Here is a 9,120-nt window from a genome sequence, read left to right on the forward strand (position 1 = left end):
TGGGAGAAGGCAACAATTAACACTTTGGACATATTTCAGTTGGATATGCTCAGGAGATGCCCAGGTGGGGACATATGGTAGGCAGTAGGATATATAGATCTAGAGCTCAGGGAAAGGTGGAGCCTGCTACAGTTTAACTGTCCCAGATGTTGTACATAAAAGTGGTGTTAAAGGCAGCTAACGAGGCCTACGATAGCACTATCAGTAAAACCACACTGGCACTGAAGAGCCTTGAATTGTCAGTAGTGGCCTATATAGATATCATTTCACATCATATGGTGACTTCCCAGGGTGTCCTGCAGGGTAGTTCTAAAATGGTGGTGAGAATTCTGTTAGTGGCACACAGGTTGTACAGATGCATCTAACTAAACAAGACAGTCCTTAGGAAACACTCCCCCATGTGAAAAATGAATATTTAGATCAGTGGTAAGATCCACCAAGACCTTTCCATGCTCATATCTGTGTGAAAAAGTCCTGCCTTCACAGAATCAAGAAGGATGACCTGAGCAAACTAATTCCAGATCCTTACAGAGCAGTTCTTTGGGTATGACTGCCAAAGCCTAGATCAGGATCCCATGCAACCTTCATGGAAGAAAAACAACCTTGAACTTGGAACTAGACCACAGCAGTTCTCAACCTATGGGTTGCGACCCCCTTGTAACAATGAAAATACATTGCGGCATTAGGAAGGTTGAGAACCACTGAGCTAGACAGATAAATGTTCATTTCCTGGGTTGACCACTTATTAGCTGACATTGAACCAGTCTTCAAATCTCTCAGCTTCATTTCCCTTAAATTTAAAATGAGGATAATTATTACTCACCAGGGCAATAGTTAGAATCAGAATCAAATTGAAAAAGAAAGTACATTTACTGTGCTACATAAATTGTAAGACTCTATAAAAATGTGAGGAGTTTTATTATTATTGCTAATCTTGCCTCTTGAAGCTACCAAAATCAGATGGATTGCATAGGTGTAAGAACTGGGCAATGTCTTAGTCCTAGACTTTGCAGCCTTTTAGTTGTATGTAACATTTTAAGGCAGTAATTATAAAACTCGCCTTCCATCATCTCAGTGATGGATATCTATTCCAGCCTCTTCCTTTTCCATACTTTAGCTATGCAGGTTGTCCACTATGCAAGGACTCCAGGGAGCTGGTGGGGCTGAAAGAGCTGTATTCCACTTGCTAGGCCATGATCCCACCCCACTTGCACCTGAGTCCACCTAGAAGGGATGCTTTTTTCTAATCCTCACCAAAGTGCTAGTTAAACCAGTAATGGCCCTGAATGTGAGCATCGGTTTGGCTTAGATATACTGTGTTTCCCCCAAAATAAGACCTACCCAAAAAATAAGCCCTAGCAGGATGTCTATGCATTTGCTAAATATAAGGCCTATCCTGATAATAAGACCTAGTGATGGGCATGGCTATGCAGCATATCTGGATAGCCACACCATGCATTTCAGCGTGGAGAGGAAGACATGCCCTGAAAATAAGCCCTAGTGTGTCTTCTTGAGAAAAAATAAATATAAGACAATGTCTTATTTTTGGGGAAACGAGGTATGTTTGTGGTTTTCTCCTGTCCTGAGCACAGAAACCTGACATAATCCAACCCAGTGAAGCTTGAATTTTATACCAACATCAAAACCTTCAAGTGAACACAGTTCTAACAGGGGCTGTCTATTGATGAAGAAAAGGAAGTAACCACCGATTCAGAGACTTCAAATAGAAAAACACTTTAGAGATGAGGCAACCCCACCTCCTCACTTCTCAGATGAGCAAACTGAGGCTCAGGGAGGGGAAGCGTGTGCCCAGGTCACAGAGCTGGAGGGACCAGAATCCAAGCTCTGCCTCTCTCAGTCCAGGAATACTCATTACTATCTGGGGCACTGTCATCGGGACCTTCTGTAGCCTGTACACTGCCAGGCACACAAATGCTGGTGAAGAACTAAAATAAACAGTTTGCCCTTGGAGGCTGAATCTTTCCCCTGGCCTCCAGAGCAAACCAGGAGCAGGTCCTAAAGAGATTCAGGTAGTTCTCAATCCCTAAGGCCACTTCCATGGCACCTTCCATCTCTTCTGTTTCCTTCAAGCCTTAAGCTTTTCTTAAAAGTTCCCGAAGACTACTCACGAAGGGAACTATGTTGGGTGCCTTAATTTTAACAAAAACCCTTTTAGCCTCAAAGTTGTCAGGAAGAGTGTTTTGCCTCAGCGATGAGAATGTGCTATAGATCAGAAGACACTTCAGGTATCCACACGTGACTTACCACTGGAGAAAGACCCCATGGGAGTAAGAGGAGCTTATGGTGCACACTCGTCATGGGCACAATTAGAGAGATAAAGGCAATGTCATGACAGACTTTTTCCCTCCCCAGACAGCAAAAGGAAAATCTACTGCAAGTTCGTTGAAGGGCAGTCCCGAGGGTTGGAGCCCAGATCAAGTTTCTGGCTTTTCACCCACATCAGTCGGAGCCATCTGAACAGAGCATCATCTGGGAACATGAGTGGACATTTAGTGGAGATCAGAAAAGGGTAGCTGAGTTCCAAAACGAGCCTCACACAAACACAAGATTCCTTTCTCAGGGGCACCTCCCAAGGGACCATGGAGTATCCAAACCCAATCTCCGCCCCTGGGAAGAGACTTGCTCCCACGATTGTAAAGCAAGCTGCTCAATGGAGCTTGATGCTAAGAAATGAAACCAAACCTACCCAGGGGTCTATTTCTTGGTCAAGATTTAAAAGATGATTGTGCTTGTAACCCACTGCAGACTTGCCCTTGTTTTTTACTGTCTATAACTTCCTCCTGATTGAATATTTTTCAGTTGAGTTTTATTCTTTTCAAATACCCTAATTTCAAGCTGGTTAGGAGTCAGGAAATCCCATTAGCACTTTTTGTTTTGTTTTGTTTTTCAAGCAAGTCTTAAAACAAAATTGGCATAAGAGAGGGGAAAAATACACAGTACTATCAGTAAGGATAGTTGCGTGTTAAACACATTGTATTTTTAAACTCCAAGTTGTTCTGAGAGGGAAAAGAATTGTGGGCCAGAGGTTCAGAGATGGGTGTTGAGGCTGGGGCTGGGAGCAGGGAAAGGAGCAATGGAAACTGGGAGGTCCCATGAGGTCTAGTGTTAAGGGAATAGAATTGGATCGTGGACATGCTGTGTATTAGCCTGTACGACACATGACAGTGGCCACCATACATAAGTGAAAAGAAAGTTGCTGTCTGGGTCAGGAGCCTTACTTATTCCTTCCCCAACCCAAGTGAGATACTGAGCCTGTATCCTTCTGCTGTGGTTTTAACTCTTAGATTCTCATGTAGCTTCACCAGTTGGACAAAGTGCAGACTTTCAAACGCCCCTCTGCATGTGTCATTAGATACCCAAAGCCCTGGCTTTACAGCCTGCAAACTCTAGTCATCCAATTATACATACTGTCCTGAAGCCACCCAGGCACCAACACTGGGGTCAAATTCACCTTCCCAGTGACGAGAACCCAGAGTAAACCAATGTCTATCCAGCCTTTGTCTGTCATGAATTTTCAGTGTGCATACTGGGCTCTCAGTAACCCTTTACAAATTAAGGAGCTAAGAAAATGAGGCATACAAAGAGGACAGCCATTCCTCCCCCTACCCACCACGTCACTTTATGAGCACATCACAACGTATGTTGGTTATTCAGCATTATCTAAGGAGAAATATCAAAGCCAAAAGAGCATACCTTATTCTTAAGGCCAACCCTGCAGACTTAACCCATCTATCAGGCCTCTTACTTATAAATGACTGATGACTGCACCCACCTTTCCCTCTCTCCAACTTCCACTCCTGATTTGAAACTTCCCTCCTGCCCAAGGCCCATAATCTGCTGTGTAGCAGTCACCAGCACAGCAAAGTGGTGGCCTAGATAAAAGCCTCCAGGCTCATTATGGGGGGGACCCACACTATCCCATAATGAAACCTCTGCTGGGAAAGGGGAGCACACTTACACACCACACCAGATGCAACTTGCTCAGAGCTCTCAGAGTTTCCAAATTAGGAACTCAGATCCTGCCCTCCAAGACATTTGGACCAAAGCTTTCACTGGTTTAGGAAAAAAGCAATGTCCTGCCAGGTACCTGGGAACACTTGCTGATTTCTAATGACTGAGCTCTTCCCAGTTTTGCATGAGGACATTACTGACCCCTCTGAGGATACAGCTGGGTTTCAGCTGTTTTTAACAGATGGATGGCTCAGTTCACCAAAGCTGGCCATGGAAAGAATACCTCATTTCCAGACAAAGGCACTACAGTCCCCACACTGTCTGGGACAAGGACAGAGAGACACAATCACAGAGCATGTGCCATAGGGGGAAGAAAGTCAGATGCTCCTGACTGACATTTTCCAGGAATAGGGACTTTAGTGGTTCATAAAATATCATTTTTTCAAGGCAGGGCCTGAGGGTAAGGGAAAAAATACTTAAACCACTGGGTGTATAGTCATCCAATGGTTAGTGTCAGAGTGAATGAAGAAGTACACTGTAATAAGACCACTGACAACATTCTAAACAATTAATTATGAGAACTATACCATTTTTTCCCATTCCATCTATTGAGTTTTGAGAAATTTTGCATTCCCTCCTCCTGCATTATTTTACTGAGGTAGAATTCACATTGCTTAAAATTTATCATTTTAATAGGAATAATTTAGTGGCTCTTAGTACATTCATAATGTGGTACAACCATCACGTCTTACTAGTTTCAAAACATTCTCATCACCCTGACATAAAACCTTATACCTATTAAGCAGTCTCTCCTTATTACTTGATAGATTAACTTATTCTAGGTATTTTGGACCAATGGAATCATACAATAAGTGACCTTTTGTGACGGGTTTTTTTCACTTAGCATAATGTTTTCAAGGGTCATGTACATTGTAGCTTGTATTGATGTTTCATTTTTTATGGCTGAGTAATATTCCATTGCATGTATATACCACTATTTGTTTATCCATTCATTTGTTGATGAACATTTCAGTTATTTCAGCTGTCGTGAAGAGTGTTGCTGTGATCAAAGATTGGTTTGAGTACCTATTTTCAGTTCTTTAGGGCATATACTTAGGAAAGGAATTGATAGATCATATGGTAATCTATGTTTACTTTTTTAAGGAACTGCCAAACTACTTTCCTTTCCCCCACTTTTTCAGCAACATGTTGATAAATTCATTTTCCTTTCCTGAGAATATCTGTATTAAGTGGCATACTTTTCCACACTTGATCTCTTATTTGATACCTTTGATTTTATGCTATAATAGGAGATATTAAATCCTGTCTCTCATTATTCTAGAGATAAAAAATTATTTGGATACTTGAGATAGAAAATATTTGCAGTAAACCCTTCTTGGTGTAACTGAGTAGGAAGCCATAGCTAACATCAGCAACATTTAGGGGCTGTGCCAGGCATAGCATTAAGCCCTTTATCTATTTATTCTCGTTTAATTTTCTTGACAACTCAACAAAATAGGTACTACTACAGGTTGAAAATCCCTTATCCAAAATGCCTTGGCCCAGAAGTGTTTTGAAGTTTAGATTTGGGACCCTTTATTTTTATGTTAGAATATTTGCCTTACACTGGACCTATTTGTTCAGTCTCCATAATTCAAAATCCAATGAGGACTTCTTTTGAGTGTTATATTGGTACTCAGAAAGTTTCAGATTTTGGAGTATTTCAGATTTCAGGTTAGGGATACTCAACCTGCATTATCCCTGTTATACAGATGAGCATACTGAGGTCTTTACCATGAGCTAAATGCTCTTCCTCTGGCTCCAACAAGAGAATCTTCTGTTCTGTTTCTCAGAAGACTGTGGCAGAAGATAGGTAAAGAGGCCGTTATAACACAGGGTAATACATGCTACAATAGGTATCATCACAACTGGAGCCCAAAGGTACAGCACCTGGCCCGGCCCTAGGCAACAGACTTCCCAGAGCATATGAAACCTAAGTCTATTACTTCCTTGTCAATGCTTTGGGACCCTTGTAAGGTCAGACCCTCCCAGGCACTGTTTGGTGGCACCATCCATCTTGGCCTTGGCCAACCTCCATACCCAGCACCTAGCTGCTGCTGGTTAAATGTAGGGTAGTAAACACAGGCGTGTGTAATGGAAACTCCCAGCCCAGTCACATATTTCGGGAGTCCAGTGCCTGCGACCTGTATTTCAACTCACAGGCTTTCTCAGAATAGGTGTGGTGGGGATTAGGGAAGAAGAAAAGAAAAGGCCTATGAGGGCTGTGGTTGTCCTCTCCATCCCTCCACAGGCACTGTATAGCTGGGCAGGAAGGGAGGAGGGGCAGGAAGGGTGGGGAGAGGGACAGGAGGCCTTCAGCGCTGAGGTCTGCCTGGGCCAAGGGCAAGAGACTTTGTCACATTGCATGGAATCCTAAAGAAGAAACGAACTGGTAAATCTCTCTCCAAAACCTGAAGTTCTCCATTTCCTCTCAAGGTTTATTATGGCTTCAAAGATTCCTAGCTTATGGCTATACAGGCCGTGAGGTGACTCACCTCCACTGGCAGGTCCAGGAAGCAGTAGCTTCATAGGAAGGTCCAGGGGTGCCTACCCTGTGGCCCACAGGCCATATGCTGATTTTGTGAGGACTTTTTTTGCTTATCTGTGGTATTAGATATCACAAAAAGTATGCACAGAGCTTTGTGTGTGTGCTAATTAGCATTTATTAGTGTTTGTGTATTTTTTTTTTTTGAGACAGAGTTTTACTTTGTCACTCTCAGTAGAGTGCTGTGGCACTATAGCTCACAGCATCCTCAAAATTTGGGGCTCAAGCGATTCTCTTGCCTAAGTCTCCTGAGTAGCTGGGACTACAGGAACTGGCCACAATGCCTAGCTATTTTTAGAGACAAGGTCTCACTCTGGCTCAAGCTGGTCTTGAATCTGTGACCTCAGGCAATCCACCCGCCTCAACCTCCCAGAATACAGGCATGTGCCCAGCCCCTGTTTGTGTATTTAATGTGTGGCCCAAGACAACTCTTACTCTTCCAGTGAAAAAAGAGACAAAAACCTGTTGGATACCCTGGGACTCTAGTCTCTCCCCACTGATTGCAATTTGCACTCCTCTCTCTCGAGGGTTGTCAGTGGGATCCAGCTGTATCACTTGCCTTTGGTCAGTCCTCTTCACCTCCTCTTTGCAAAAGGAGAATTGTGAAAACTCCAAGGATGCCTGGCAGCCTTGAGATGGCAGAAGCTGCCCTGACATGACTCTGGTTGCATTTTTTCTCCATGCCTAACACTCTGCTAGAGGCTGTGGGGAATTTTTAAAACACAAAACAAAAAGCAGGCACAGACTCCATCCTCAGAGACCTACCACCCAGGAGCCTACATGCACATACCTGGCTGCAAGCCCTCCCCCTCTCATTTAGAGCTGTGAGAAACAGCCTCTTCCCTGGGTTGCATCTGTCCTGGGATCTGTACCCACCAGTGCAGCCATCTCTTCACCCAGTGCCCATATCTGGACAGTGCCATTCTGGAATCCTTGCTTCATGTCGGCCTGGCTGGCTCCTCAGAGGTCTGGCCAGCTCACTTGAGCCATAAGCCGCTGTTTGGGGCCTATAACCCCAGCTATGTAAGCTCATCCCATTGCAAGGCCTTCCTGTTCTGCTCAGTCCCTATTTTTTGGTCCCCTCACCCTACTAGAGGCCTCCTATGCTATCCCACCCCATCATCTGGTCCTGCATGAAGCCTAAATGAAACACTTGTATAAGTATGAGAATGTGGGGTGCCAGAGTTGAATGTGGGTACCTTAGCACTATGGGCTAACAGCCCTCACAGAGATGATCTTCACTCTGCTTCTTTTTTATCCCCTAAGACAGTGATTCTCGACCTTCTTAGTGCCATAACCCTTTAATACAGTTCCTGTGGGTCATGACTCAAAGGTTGAGAACCGCTGCCCTAAGACCACATGACCAATCGGCCAGTCAGTCAATTAATCAAAAAGCATTTATTGAGCCTCTAGTATGTGCCAACACTGAACCAGACCCTGGGAATACCCAGAGAAAAAAGCTCTCAAATAACTTACCATGAAAGCAGATGTGAACGGCATCTGCACTGTCAGTAAACAGTCATCCTTCACCCACCATGAAGGAGGCGAGGTGGTAGAGAAAAAGAAATTTTCAACTCTGATGGTCTCTATGTAACACATAATTCCAGAAAAAAAGCCCCCAGGCTACCAAGTGCTCCTTTTTCTTTCCTGTATCTAGTGGGGGCTGTACATGAGTTACTCTTTGCTATAGTTTTACAAGCCAGAGCATTCCTCACTGGCTCTGATATAAGGAAATAGTGAAAAGCGTCTTTCCATGATGCACACAGCAGTCATCACAGTGGTCCCTTTTGTGTACCTGAGCTCCTCAGATGGGGCCACAGCAGGGATCACAGGCTCATATGCCTGCAGGGCACCTGACATTCACTGAACTTTCATTCTGTGCCAGGCACTGCTTCCCCACAATAGGCAGATTATCTAAGGTATCTGATTCCAACAATGCTCAAATGGAGGGTCTGTTCCTATCCCACTATTATAGTTGGGGAAGCTGAGACACAGAGAAGAAAAGGGACTTCCCAAATTTAAACAGCTAGTGAGTTGTGGGCCCGATGTCTACCCAGGCTGGTCCATCTGGAAGAGCAGGCAGAAGGAGAGGTGGGGAAGGTGTGCAGACGGTGGGCTGCAGTCACACAACACCCACTTGCTGGTTGTAGCTGCCTCATGGGCTTGTGGTGTGCAAACTGATCACAGACAACCTAGGTCCACCCCTCTTGGGGCAAAGCCTCTGTTGGTTTCTACAGACCTTGTGCTAAATGTCAGCAGTGTCACATGGGAGTAGGCTGAATGTGCATGTGCGTACGGGCTGGCGGGGGACCCCTTTGAACTTGGGCTAAGTGGAACCAGCTTTGATCACCCCGGGCCTTGTGACACCAGACTTGAGATCAAGATTATCACCAAACATGAGGATATACCATACAAAGGAGATGAAGTATGGTTGAGCATGCACAGATGTTGGAGGAGGCAGAAAACTTTCCTCTAGTTTCCTTAACACAGTGATCTGCCTCCATGGTCAACCATGAAAACCATCTGGCTCGGCGCCTATAGCT

The sequence above is a fragment of the Otolemur garnettii genome, unplaced genomic scaffold (assembly GCF_000181295.1).
Source record: "Otolemur garnettii isolate 467f Iridium unplaced genomic scaffold, OtoGar3 scaffold00016, whole genome shotgun sequence".
Taxonomy (NCBI): Eukaryota; Metazoa; Chordata; class Mammalia; order Primates; family Galagidae; genus Otolemur; species Otolemur garnettii.